The sequence below is a fragment of the Cervus canadensis genome, chromosome 8 (genome assembly GCF_019320065.1).
Source record: "Cervus canadensis isolate Bull #8, Minnesota chromosome 8, ASM1932006v1, whole genome shotgun sequence".
In the NCBI taxonomy this organism is placed as follows: Eukaryota; Metazoa; Chordata; class Mammalia; order Artiodactyla; family Cervidae; genus Cervus; species Cervus canadensis.
The window spans coordinates 41,206,194-41,220,244 of record NC_057393.1 but is presented as its reverse complement, the minus strand read 5'-3'; the positions used below and the strand labels follow the sequence as shown (position 1 = coordinate 41,220,244).

General features: G+C 40.5%; 1 protein-coding gene across 11 annotated transcripts in view; it reads right to left on the bottom strand.

The window, feature by feature from the left end:
* Nucleotides 1–14,051, bottom strand: part of SGMS1 (sphingomyelin synthase 1) — a 322,655-nt gene that overhangs the window by 120,297 nt on the left and 188,307 nt on the right. For all 11 annotated transcript variants that reach the window (XM_043476108.1, XM_043476111.1, XM_043476109.1 and 8 more), the window contains one exon: nt 6,123–6,203. The gene's annotated coding sequence lies outside the window, so the exon portion shown is untranslated. The remainder of the gene's footprint in view (nt 1–6,122; nt 6,204–14,051) is intronic.

Here is a 14,051-nt window from a genome sequence, read left to right as displayed (position 1 = left end):
TTAAGAATATAATTTTGTTTTAATAGTGTGTTAAGCAACTAAGTTGTGGGGAAAAACTGAGGTAAAGAAGTTAAAGAGTTTGCAACCCCATGGACTGGGGCCTGGCAGGCTCCTCTGCCCATGGAATTCTCCAGGCAAGAATAATGGAGTGGGTAGCCGTTTCCTCCTCCAGGGGATCTTCCCAACCCAGGGATCGAACCCAGGTCTCCCGCAATGCAGGCAGCTTCTTTACCAGGTGAGCCACCAGGAAGCCCAAATAGTTTACACCATATGTCAAAAAGGGCATACACACTCAGTGAGTGAGTCAGTATAAACTGTCTGACTAAAAACTACATACTGAGAATAAGGAAGCCTAGCACATAGTACAATTAAATGACACAATAAATACATGCTAAGGAAGAGATGGAAAAGGAAGATAAGCTTAACTAAGAAAGTAACAATACTTAAAGAACATCTTAAGGATAGCATACAACAAAACGGGGACACCTATATGAACACCTACAGACACCTTCATCAAAGTGGCCCTCTCCTTCACCACCCGACATTGCCTTCTTTTATAGCTGTTAGGATTTGCTGTTGTTCAGTCGCTCAGTTGTGTCTGACTCTTTGCAACCACATGGACTATAGCTTGCCAGGCTCTTCTGTCCATGGGGTTTTCCAGGCAAGAATACTTCAGTGGGTTGCCATTTACTTCCCCAGAGGATCTTCCTAACCCAGGGATCGAACTTGTGTCTCCTGAATTAGATATACAGCATCTGACTGCATCAGACTGTTTAAGATTTCTAAAGACCAGGACCAAGGCTTGGATTTTTTTAAACCTCTAGATGTCCATACTTTGACATGGGACACATTCTATAAATGTTTGAAGGGGAAAAAAATAAGGGTCAAGTTGGTCAACCCTAAGTACCTTATTTAAATGCCTTATTTAAAGTAATAACCTCTGATGAAGGCTGGCCTCTTCAATGCAGGAGAGAGTGTAATACAACTGATGATGGGGAGCACTGTTTTTCAGCTTTACAAAGATGTTGTCTGTACAGAGTATCTGTGTGTGTCCTGAAAGGGCTAGAGGGTGATACTTAAGGGGTGAAAAAGGGGTGTATCAGTTCAGGCTAAATTATGCCACAGTACCAAGTAACACCAGCAATTTAGAGGCCAACAACAGAGGAAGGTTTATTTCTGACTCCTGTTTGGTTCTCTGCAGGTGAGCTGAGCTTGGGCTCCATGTCCTTTTCCCTCTGGGACCAAGGCAGAAGTAGCAGTCCTAACTGGGACAGGTTGATCTCATGCAAAGAGAAAGGAGAGATGGTAGAACCAGGCAATTTAGATTCCATTTCTGCCTGGAAATGGCACATGTCATTGTTATCTACAAGTCCAAGGGCCAAGACAGCCATGAGGCTCAACCCTCAGTGGGTGTGACAGCATAATTCTCCCACAGGATGGTGCGTGGGTAGGAAGGAATAGCAAATGTTTTGATGGTAATGTAACCTACGGCAAAGGGAATGGAAAATGGCTAGAGAAGTGCTTTCTTCCCTTCAGTAATGAGAGAAGAAGTAAGTAAGTGAAGTCACTCAGTCGTGTCCGACTCTTTGTGGTCCCACGGACTGTAGCCTACCAGGCTCCTCTGTCCATGGGATTTTCTGGGCAAGTGTACCGGAGTGGGTAGCCATTTCCTTCTCCAGGGGATCTTCCTGCCCCAGGGATCGAACCTGGGTCTCCTGCAGTGCAGGCAGATGCTTTACCATCTAAGCCACCAGGGAAGTTTTATGAGAGAAGGTTGCCTATTATAAAAAGCAGTCTTTTCATTTCTATGGTACTTTATGCTGTTCTCATAAGCTTTCAGATATTGTCTCACTGTATTCTGACAACTATCCTAGTGCAATTCTAGGACCTGCCCAAGGCCCCAGCGGCACCTAAATTGGAACCCAGTTCTGGTGATCTCTTACCAAAGCAGCCTTTTGAGATTTCGGTTTCACCCACAAAATGGAGATAATCTTAGATACTTTCTAAGACAGTTGTTGAAAGATTAAGTGAAACAATATATTTAAAACACATAAGCCCAAAAAGTACTTGCTAAATATAAAAAAAGTTGTATTATTATTAAATTATGATATTTATCCCTTATCCCATATCTTTCCCAAATTAATCATTAATTTATCTTTAAATTTCTTAAGTAGAAAATGCATTTATTAATGATATTTTCTTCCCCTGTCAAAGCCATAAGCTCCTCTAGTCGAGTTTTTTCCTAAGCACACACACATTCTTTCCCCGTGACTTCTCTTACTTGTTTTCCTGACTGGTCAGTTTCTTAAGACTCTCAAGAAGTTTCAGAAGGCAGCAGTATTAATTTTTTATTTCTTCCCAAACAAGAGAAATGAAGGGCAATTAAAGACAGTCTTCATTTCAAGTATGACAGAGATTCCACATGTGGCTTCCAACTGAGAGTGAATAAAGGACTTAGCATCAAAGATGCTTCAATCTCTGTCTTCTACCTCTAGCCCTAATTAGCACTACCTGCCTTCTCTCTTTGCATTCAACCAAACTACAATTCTGACCTTTCCCCAGAATGGAATCCTCCTTTCCCACCTCTCCCTCTTGGCTCAAAAACTGTTTGTTCTACATAGAGTATTCCCTACCACTCTGTTCAAAGATCCTATCCAAATAACTGGTTAAGTGAACCACAGTGCACACACAAAGATATTTATCACAGTGTGCTTTAAAAGAATGGAAAGTTGAAAACAAACTAAATGCTCACTAGTAAGGAAATGGCTAAATACATTATAGTTCACATATACATGGGATGCTATAGAACAGTAACAAAAATGATATAGATTATACCTTGATTTGGCGTGGTCTCAGTTTATTATTAGTCTAATCAGGTTTCAAAGTAATATTGATAATGATCCATTTTAGGGAGAAAAATATCTAATTTAGACACAGGAACAGTATGCAGAATACAAAAAAAAAAAAACAAAAAAACCCTAATAATCATATCTCTGGGTAGTGATAATGAGTTTTCTATCTTAATAATTTTCACATTTTAACACTCTTTCCAATTAGCACGGTTAACTTTTATAACCTAAAAAAGGCATTTTAATTAAAAGGCATTAATCATTAAATATGCAATTCAAATGTCATCTGCTCCTGAACACACCCCACCCCAGCTCACTCTTATCACACAGGTAATTCCTCTCTCTTGTCTGTTTCCTGAGTATTTAATATATCTATTATAACATTTACCACACTTGTTTTGAAATGACAATTTTCTCTGTTCAGGCTTGATTATCAACTCTTGAATAAGTGGAATAAGCCTGTTTTATTTTTACTGGTGCTTAGTCATTCAGTCCTGTCCAACTGTTTGTGACCCCATAGACTGTAGCCCTCCAGGCTCCTCTGTCCCTGGGATTTTCCAGGTAAGAAAACTGGAGTAGGTAGCCATTCCCTTTTCTAGGGGATCTTCCCAACTCAGGGATGGAATCCAAGTCACCTTCATTGAAAGCAGATTCTAAACCATCTGAGTCATCAGGGAATCTACCGTAATGACCCATGACTCTCAAGTATCCAGACACTACTGAGTATGTTGATTTGAACATAAAGCAAGGCTATACAATCTGCACATTTGAAGTTTGTACACCTAGTGCTGTAATCAAAAATTCATCTACTGTGGGGATGTTCCGAAGATACATAGGGTCCATTTTGGAGAGAGAAATTATCAGTCAGGATATTTTATCTGTGGCAACATTTCGCTATTAATCATTACTCCCATGTTTGCTTTCAGAGTTACCAAAGACACCCTTATTCAACTTGTTTAAGATGTAAGTCAATATTTCTTAGTCCAGAGATTAGTCTCTCAGATTTTTATCCATGAGTTTCCTCTTCAAAAGGACAAGAACTACTTTTATAATAATCCAAGTCCAATCCTGACTCGGTAGGAAATATAAATACCTATTGTTTTACGAAGAAATAAGGGAAATAAAATGTTTTAAGATTATGTAAGTCTGATTCAGGGAATTGACATAAATGAAGGTTTTGAAATAGCCAAGGCGTGTGGTTTTTTGTTTTTTTTTTTTAAGGTTCAATAAAGAATGTGTTTTGAGAACTAGGTGGGTGAGATTTAAAATAAATACAAGCACCACGATCTTAGCTGTTACTTAGCAATTTCAGGCTTCAATTGTTCCCTTCTAAAGGGCAAGTGACAAGACTGAAGAAATTGCTTCCAGAGGAAACACTGAGATATCTGATCCAGTTTCCTTTCTTCTCTCCATTTTATTCCCTAAGATCTTAATCCAGCTGGTATGAACTTTAAACTGCTCAGGTTTTTGGTTTGGGTTCGTTCTCTATAGAGACAATTCCTTTTTCTTAATTTCTGAGTCAAAAGCAAAGCTACATGCCATCATTAGTCAGGAGGCACCTTGGCTGCTTGTCCCCAAAGTGTCACTACCTGAGGAAATGCAGACTCACCGGAGTACAGAGAAGGGAAAAAAAAAAGTTCACAAGACATAAACAGTCTGACTTATCTCCACACACTCTCACTCAAAAGCCAGAAGAAGTGAGGGGTGCCAGCAGCCAGTTACAAAGCTGAGTTAATAACATAGAACTCTAGTCACACACTTAAGAAAATAGATCTAAATTCTGGATTGATCTTGGCACTTATCTTCATTCCAGAAGCTGTGGGGGCATGACAGCTTGGGTTACCTAGCATGGATTCAAAAGCAGACCTTGCTTTTATCAACCAAACCAAGCTCTTACCATCAGGGCTGAGAAAGATAATTGAAGATTTGTGACTTGGAAATGTCTTCACAATAGGAAACTTACCATCATTGGTGTGCTGAGGCCAGCTCACGTATCAGTCCCTTAAAACCTTGCATATTCTCAGGATTTGGGGCAAGGTGATTGTTAAACACACCATCAGTAAATGCTAAATTATATAAACATACAATTAAAATAAACTATACTAAAAACAAAGATCATAAGTACTCAAAACACATCATTTCCTATTTTACTATGATCAATGATCTTTGATGTTCTTTGCAACTATTATACCTGGTTGGTAGGAAATCATATAAAGGTGTGCTCCTGCAATCACTTCTCAACTCTGCCGGCAGTAATGCTTGCTGGTAGCATGAAATCAGCGATGGTGGGAGTGTTTACACTACAGAAATTTGCAAACACTACAACCCCCCTCCGGCCCCCGCCACCATTCAGGGCTGACTCTGAACATTTACTTGCATATCAATATCTGCAATGTTCACCCACCACTGCCTGACAGTAGCTCAGGAAGTTGAGCTGGTCAGTCTCCTAAATCAAAATAAAGGTTTGTAAACTAGAAATCATGATGCAAATATAAGGATGGAAAGTAACTGCTTTTACTGTGGCCCTGTAATGTAACAGTCACAGCACAAAGTACTATCCAAAAGTCTTTCATTTCATGAGAAATATTATCAAATCCAGGATACTGATGAGTCAACTGAGGTGGAGAGGCTGAGTAACGACTAAAAGCACAATAGCCAGAGTCAGGTGTGTGAATGTCTGACTCAAAAATGTATGATCTTTCCACTAACTACCTACTTACTAGCATTATGACTACCATAATGAAACTAAAATCAATCACATATAACTGTCAGATAATTTGCAAATACTAATGGCCTCTTACATGTTAAAAGAAAAAAAAAAAGGTACATTGAAGAGGAATTGACAAAGAGCTCGATTTTTTCATATTCACCAAGTTTATTCATATTTACCTCCAAAATGTACCCACAAAAAGTGAGTAAGAAATAAGGCCCATGGAACCAGTGGAAGAAAGAATGATCTGCATTTGAGACTAAGTCCAAGGTTAATGTAAGAGGGATCCCCTTTCAGTTTTTTAAATATTTATACTCTATCCACCAAACTGACACACCCAACTTAAAACGAGACACTCTGCCAAGAAAGAACAATGCAAAAGAATCTCTGAAATGTTGGCACCAAGTTTCAGAAGTATTTACTTACTCAGATACTTACTTTTCAAAATTTTCTGTTTTAAACTTTTAAGGTATTTAATTGGGCTATTGTTTTAACTTTGTTTCTTACAGAAAATTCACCCTGAAGTCAAAGGAATGCCAAAGAGCTAACAAAATTTTACTCACGGATTGTTCTTTAAAATTCTTGTCATCTTGGCTTCCTGTAAGTTACCAGCTTCTCCCACTGTTCCTGTACGTTTCCATCACCTGCCATGAGAAGAGAGAATCTGATTATCTGTCTCATAAAGTCCATTTCTTGGTTTCTACTACATTAGTCTTCTTTCTTTATAACTTAGAGAGAAATATGGTCGTCTCTTCCTTTCTCTCCAAAATCAAAAAGGCAGGAGAGAACAACACAGAAGATTACCTCAAAAGAAAAACTTTAAAGAGCCCTATTTCTACTGTGGGGGGTTGGGGTGAAGACTTTTAAAATACCTTCCCTTATGTTTTCCAGAAGAAATGTTCAGTCTGTCTCTTGGGAGGAAGCAGTATTAGAGTAAGCCACTTTCTCTCTCTCCCCTCTTCCCAAAACCCCTCTTCCTTCTCAAAAGTGAGTGACTAACCACTTGGGAAGGCTAGAGGAAGCACTGGTCTAGTGCTGAGGCCCAGTGCTGAGCTGGGCAGCAAGGGTCTCCCCTCAGTTCTCTCCAACACCCGGAGTCAAGCTAATTTCCCCACAGTAAACAGGACAACAGCCGCCTGTTTCTGGGAGGATCAGCCAGCTTTCTCTGTTGGCTTCTCTCCAGCAGAGTTACTGGACTAGGATGACTCCATCAGGGTTACTGGGGGCCAATGCATGTTTTACAGAAAGAGGGAACTGACACTTCTGAGTTTTCCAATCCTGCTTTTATCAATAATTACTACCTATGTTGATTCTTATTTGAATTGTTGCTCTGTTTCACAAACTGTTTAAAGATTACAGGATAGAAGAGACAAGTGATTAGGCAACCCAAACCACCAGCTGTCAAAGGACAATGCCTAGATAAAAGCTTTGCTCAAAGTCCTACCACTTTCTAGTCACATGACCTTGGGAAAATCCATTCACATTCCCCAGCCTCAATTTCTTTATTTTTGAAAGAGGATCAAATGGCCCCTACTATACTGTGTGGTTGTTCAGATTAAATAAAATGAAAGACATGATTTGCCAAAGTCAACCATGATTTGATCTAACAAGGGGCACTCGGTGCTCAGACTGGAAGTTTGTCCATACTTCCACTTCAGATATTGGTGATCCATACAATTTGTGGACTAATGGATTACACTGGTCGAGGCATAGACTTGGATTACTGTGATACTGAATGGTTTGCCTTGGAAATGAACAAGAGATCATTCTGTCGTTTTTGAGACTGCGTCCAAGTACTGCATTTCAGACTCTTCTGTTGACTGATGGCTGCTCCATTTCTTCTAAGGGATTCTTGCCCATAGTAGTAGATATAATGGTCATCTCAGTTAAATTCACCCATTCCAGTCCACTTTAGTTTACTGATTCCTAAAATGTTGATGTTCACTCCTGCCATCTTCTGTTTGACCACTTCCAATTTGCCTTGATTCATGGACCTAACATTCCAGGTTCCTGTGCAGTACTGCTCTTTACAGCATCAGGCTTTACTTCCATCACCAGTCACACCCACAACTGGGTGTTGTTGCTTTGGCTCCATCTCTTCATTTTTTCTGGAGTTATTTCTCCACGATCTCCAGGAGCATATTGGGTAACTACCGACCTGGGGAGTTCATCTTTCAGTGTCCTATCTTTTTGCCTTTTCATACTGCTCATGAGGTTCTCAAAGCAAAAATACTGAAGAGATTTGCCTTTCCCTTCACCAGTGGACCACATTTTGTCAGAGCTTTCCACCATGACCTGTTGGTCTTGGGTGGCCCTACACAGCAAGGCTCATAGTTTCATTGAGTTAGACGAGGCTGTGGTCCATGTGATCAGATTGGTTAGTTCTCTGTGATTCTGGTTTTCAGTCTATCTATCCTCTGATGGATAAGGATAAGAGGCTTATGGAAGCTTCCTGATGGGAGAGACAGACTGAGGGGGAAACTGGGTCTTATTCTGATGGGCGGGGCCATGTTCAGTAATCTTTAATCCAATTTTCTATTGATGGGTGGGGCTGTGTTCACTCCCTGTTATTTACCTGGGGCCAAACTATGGTGGAGGTAATGAAGATAACAGCCACCTCTTTCAAAAGGTTGAAGACCTACAAGACCTTCTAGAACTAACACCCAAGTCATTATAGGGGACTGGAATGCAAAAGAAAGAAGTCAAGAAATACCTGGAGTAACAGGCAAATTTGGCCTCAGGGTACAGAATGAAACAGGGCAAAGGCTAATGGAGTTTTGCCAAGAGAAGGCACTGGTCATAGCAAACACCCTCTTCCAACAACACGAGAAGACTCTACACATGGACATCACCAGATGGTCAACACCGAAATCAGATTGATTATATTCTTTGCAGCCAAAGATGGAGAAGCTCTATACAGTCAGCAAAAACAAGACCAGGAGCTGACTGTGGCTCAGATCATGAACTCCTTATTGCCAAATTCAGACTTAAATTGAAGAAAGTAGGGAAAACCACTAGACCATTCAGGTATGACCTAAATCAAATCCCTTACGATTATACAGTGGAAGTGAGAAATAGATTCAAGAGATTAGATCTGATAGGCAGAGTGCCTAAAGAACTATGGACAGAGGTTCATGACATTGTACAGGGGGCAGGGATCAAGACCATCCCTGAGAAAAAGAAATGCATAAAGGTAAAATGGTTGTCTCAGGAGCCTTATAAATAGCTGTGAAAAGAAGAGAAATGAAAAGCAAAGGAGAAAAGGAAAAATATACCTATGTGAATGCAGAGTTCCAAAGTAGCAAAGAGAGATAAGAAAGCCTTCCTCGGTGATCAATGCAAAGAAATAGAGGAAAACAATAGATTGGGAAAGACTAGAGATCTCTTCAAAAAAATTAGAGATACCAAGGGAACATTTCATGCAAAGATGGGCTCAATAAAGGACAGAAATGGTATGGACCTGACAGAAGCAGAAGATATTAAGAAGAGGTGGCAAGAATACACAGAAGAACTATGCAAAGAAGATCTTAATGGCCCAGATAATCACAATGGTGTGATCACTCACCTAGAGCCAGATATCCTGGAATGCGGAGTCAAGTGGGCCTTAGGAGGCATCACTATGAACAAAGCTATTGGAGGTGATGGAATTCCAGTTGAGCTATTTCAAATCCTGAAAGATGATGCTGTGAAAGTGCTGCACTCAATATGCCAGCAAATTTGGAAAACACAGCAGTGCCCACAGGACTGGAAAAGGTCAATCTTCATTCCAATCCCAAAGAAAGGCAATGTCAGAAATGCTCAAACTACTGCACAATTGCACTTATCTCACACACTAGCAAAGTAATGCTCAAAATTCTCCAAGCCAGGTTTCAACAGTATATGAACCGTGAACTTCCAGATGTTCAAGCTGGAATTAGAAAAGCCAGAGGAACCAGAGATCAAATTGCCACCATCCATTGGATCATCAAAAAAGCAAGAGAGTTCCAGAAAAACTTCTATTTCTACTTTATTGACTATGCCAAAGCCTTTAACTGTGTGGATCACAACAAACTGTAGAAAATTCTTAAAGAGATGGGAAACCAGACCACCTGACCTGCCTCCGAAGAAATTGGTATGCAGGTCAGGAAGCAATAGTTAGAACTGGATATGGAACAACAGACTGGTTCCAAATCAGGAAAGGAGTACATCAAGGCTGTATACTGTCACCTTGCTTATTTAACTTATATGCAGAGTACATCATGAGAAACGCTGAGCTGAATGAAGCACAAGCTGGAATCAAGATTGCCGGGAGAAATATCAATAACCTCATATACGCAGATGACACCACCCTTATGGCAGAATTTGAATAAGAACTAAAGAGCCTCTTGATGAAAGTGAAAGAGAAGAGTGAAAATGTTAACAAAGATCATGGAATCCAGTCCCATCACTTTACTGCAAACAGATGGAGAAACAGTGGAAACAAGTGTCAGACTTTATTTTTGGGGGCTTCAAAATCACTGCAGATGGTGACTGCAACCAAGAAATTAAAAGACGCTTACTCCTTGGAAGGAAAGTTATGACCAACCTAGACAGCATATTAAAAAGCAGAGACATTACATGGCCAACAAAGTTTGGCTAGTCAAAGCTATGGTTTTTCCAGTGGTCATGTATGGATGTGAAAGTTGGACTATAAAGAAAGCTGAGCGTCGAAGAATTGACACTTTTGAACTGTGGTGTTGGAGAAGACTCTTGAGAGTCCCTGGGACTGCATGGAGATCCAACCAGTCCATCCTAAAGAAAATCAGTCCTAAATATTCATTGGAAGGACTGATGCTGAAGCTGAAGCTCCAATACTTTACCCACCCGATGCAAAGAGCTGACTCATTTGAAAAGATTGAAAGCAGGAGGAGAAGGGGTGACAGAGGATGAGATGGTTGGATGGCATTACTGACTCAATGGACATGGGTTTGAGTAAACTCTGGGTGTTGGTGATGGACAGGGAGGCCTGGCATGCTGCAGTCCATGGGGTGGCAAAGAGTTGGACACGTCTGAGCGACTGAACTGAATGGATTACACTCAGCAAACTGTCCCCCTTTTACCTAAAGGAAGTGATTCAGAGTATGTTTTACTTCTGTTTTTCAATTTCATAACATTTTAGGGTCCACTACTAAGGGATAGGAAGCTCTCCTTTCCTTTTACAGTACAGCCCAAATGAAACATCTCACTTCTACCAAGCAGAATGCAAGGACTGCTCATTTCATGTGAAGAACATACAGCTCCAAGAAGACAACACTTTTAAAAGAGGAACCTGTTACCTTTCCTCACCTAAAGCCTCAGTATTAAAGGAGTTCAGAGACAGGAGATAATATTAATTATAAAATGGCCCCACACACTGAGATACCATGAGACAGGGTTAACCTCAGTTACAGAATAGGCAGAAACTCCAAGTTATCCAGACCATTAGGGAGTATGTGTATGTGTGTGTGTAAGAGGGGCATAAAGAAGGGAGAGAAATGAAAAACACCACACCAATTTGGAAAACTTCCTAGTTCTTGTCAACACCAACAAAAATAGCAGGGAAGGAATGAAGAGTCAAAGATTTATAGATTATACCCAGCACAGAGGAACTTGCTCATATGCTGGCCATAGCTTTATACTCCAGGTCACTTGGCATGGAAGCCTTTTAAAAGCATGGAAAATGCAGAGGATTTGATGTAAGTTTAAAACACATAGGCGTGAACTCCATCCTTTGCTATTTAACAACAATGTGGTCTTTGCCAAGTAATTTAATTATTAAGCCTCAGTTTCCAGGTCTGTAAAATGGGGACAATAATATATCCCCCTGGGGAGTTGTTGTGCTGATTAGAGATAATGCATGTACAGTATCCGCCACAGAATATGTCCCCCAAATATAATTATAATTATTGTGTTTGCTAGTGCAAGCATGATAGTCTATTAAATTCATAGCTACCAGCGCAATTATGGTATTGAGTCCATTAAATTCAGACTCTTCTGTAGGTGAACATTTTGGAACAAGTGATACTTTTGACAGCAACATGAAACATTTCTATCTCGATCCTAATGAAGTGTTAAATAAAAATCTCCATTTTCATTGGCAGCCTTTACTAACCTGCAAACCAAAAGTTCTAGCTATGTATTTGTTGGCATTTTTTGTATCAGTACCAAGTTTCTTTTTTTGATGATAAATTCTTAAAAGAGGGAATGAATCGTTTCTACTAGTGTTAATTCTTCTGGTTTGCACTATAATGCCAAGCACTTGGCGAGCATTTATGGGAAATAAAAGCTACACCGAGAGTGGCAGGCCACCTATTTATTTCCAAGGTGAGCTTTGCATTACAGCCTCATCAACAACAGTAAGAATTTATCAGCTATGTTTTCAAGGAAAACAAAGGCCAAGAGGTAAAGCAATACCCACGTTTAAACAGAACTTTCCATCTACAAAAAGTACTCCTTGATCCCGTTCATCTCTTTGGGACTCACTCCAGTGATGCTGACTGCTCAGAGTAAATTGTATACTCTTCTTGTATACAAAGAAGAAACCTTCAAAACCCATGAGAAAATGTCTCATTACAGTTTAGTTGCTCCTGATTTTTTAACAAAAACACATTCTCTGCTATGATGGAAAGCATTTTAATAGGTTCTAGGAATCAAATTCTTCCTCAAAGATGGTCATTGGCCACCACCATGGTTATCTGAAAGAATTATAAGTGACTTCAACAATGGACTATGCAGCAGGCAGAAGACACTATGCTCACTAATGGAGGTGGGGAAGGAGTTATAAGGTGGTTGAGGTGAAGTTCATTTAAGAGAATGCAGTGCAATGGCAGTTTCACCAGAATACAAGCAATTAACTTAGCTGAGGCACTTAAGGAGAACAATCTGGATGTATAAAATCTTAGGTGGGATAGTTAAAAACCCAGTATTTCTTAATCACACCTCATATGCAATGTTAAGATTCTGCAACAGTCATGAAGAAATCTGGCTAACAAGAATACGGAACTTTTCAAACACCCACTTTATCACGGAACTTTTCGAACACCCACTTTATCTTCGAGGGTGAGGCCAAACTTCCCAAAGGTTGAAGGTGACTGGAGGGCATCAAAGCCAAGATCATTTGAGAGCTGAGACGCTAGAGGATGGCCTTTGCACTAAAACTGCAGAAGTAGATAGGTGCTCTTGTATCATAAGACGTGATTGCTTTGCATTTTTAGCCTCTTTTCTCCTAAAGAGTTCATGAAAAGTGCTTAGATTTTCTCTATGGCAGATGGTGTCCTTCCGTCATTAAAAGCATGTGCTTTGCAATCACACAGAACTGCATTCCCCAATCTACCTTGAAGACCTTGAGCGTGTCATTAAATTCCGCTGAGCTTCGGTATTCCTGCCTAGAGAATCCCATGGACAGAGGAGCCTGATGGGCTACAGACCTTGGTGTCGCAGTCAGACATGACTGAGCGACTTAAACTTTCACTTTTCTGTTTCTTCAACAATAGAATGGGAGTAACAGTAGTGCTACAACTTATTGTTGCTTTATGGGCTAAAGATATACTGCCTGCACACAGTTTTATAAAGCTCATGACAAACACTAAGTGCTCATTAAACGGGCTATTGGAAGAAGTAAACTATCCTCATCTTTAGGAGGTTTGCAAGTTCCAAGGCAACACTAACCAAAAAAAGAGGTATCCTCATAAGCTCAGAAATGTTCTGGCCTACTTCACCAGATAAAAAAGGCTTTGTCTATTAAAGTTCCAGTGAGTGGTAAAGCACACATCACTCTAATATCTGTGCACGTATCTTGGGAGCAAAGTGAGAGCAGGAGCAGCAAGCAGAGGCTTGTTGGCCAGTGAGAAAATCAGAACAGCTCACAGCAGCCACCTGGAAACAAAACCGCACCACTTGCTCGAGATTCCTCAGCTAATAAATGGCAAAGCTGAGATTCAAAACCAGGAAGCCTGGCTTCGGTCCTTGCTCTTAACCCGATACTATGCTATCTCCTCAGCATTGAGGAAGAGCAGTAATTGGAGACGGACCAAGTCACAGGCCGGGAGCAGGCCAGAGAAAGGCAAGAAACCCTGTAAAGATGACTGAAGAGGAGAGGGTACCAAGGGAAATGACACAAATGGGCAGCTAACAGGGGAAAGTGAACTAGCTTTGGGCTTCAACACTTGTTTAAAGTCAACAGTGAATAGAAGACATAAAAGCTGAGAAGATGCCTCTTAGGTCATCTGTGTTAGCTGCATTATGACTTAGAAACACCTGCCAGGAATCACATCACACACACAAAATACGAGGTGTTACAGGAGAGCCCCAAAAGCATGAGAGTTTCTTACCAAGACTGAGTTTCCTGCTACCTCTTCCTGGTGTTTCTATAGAAGAAAAGAGTTGAAGAAAGGCCACCAGGGTGTTGAATTCCCCCTGCCAGAATTCCTTCCCCCCAGAAGGAAGGGATAAGACAGAAGAACTGTGCCCCAAGTTAAGTAGAAGAATACCCAGAA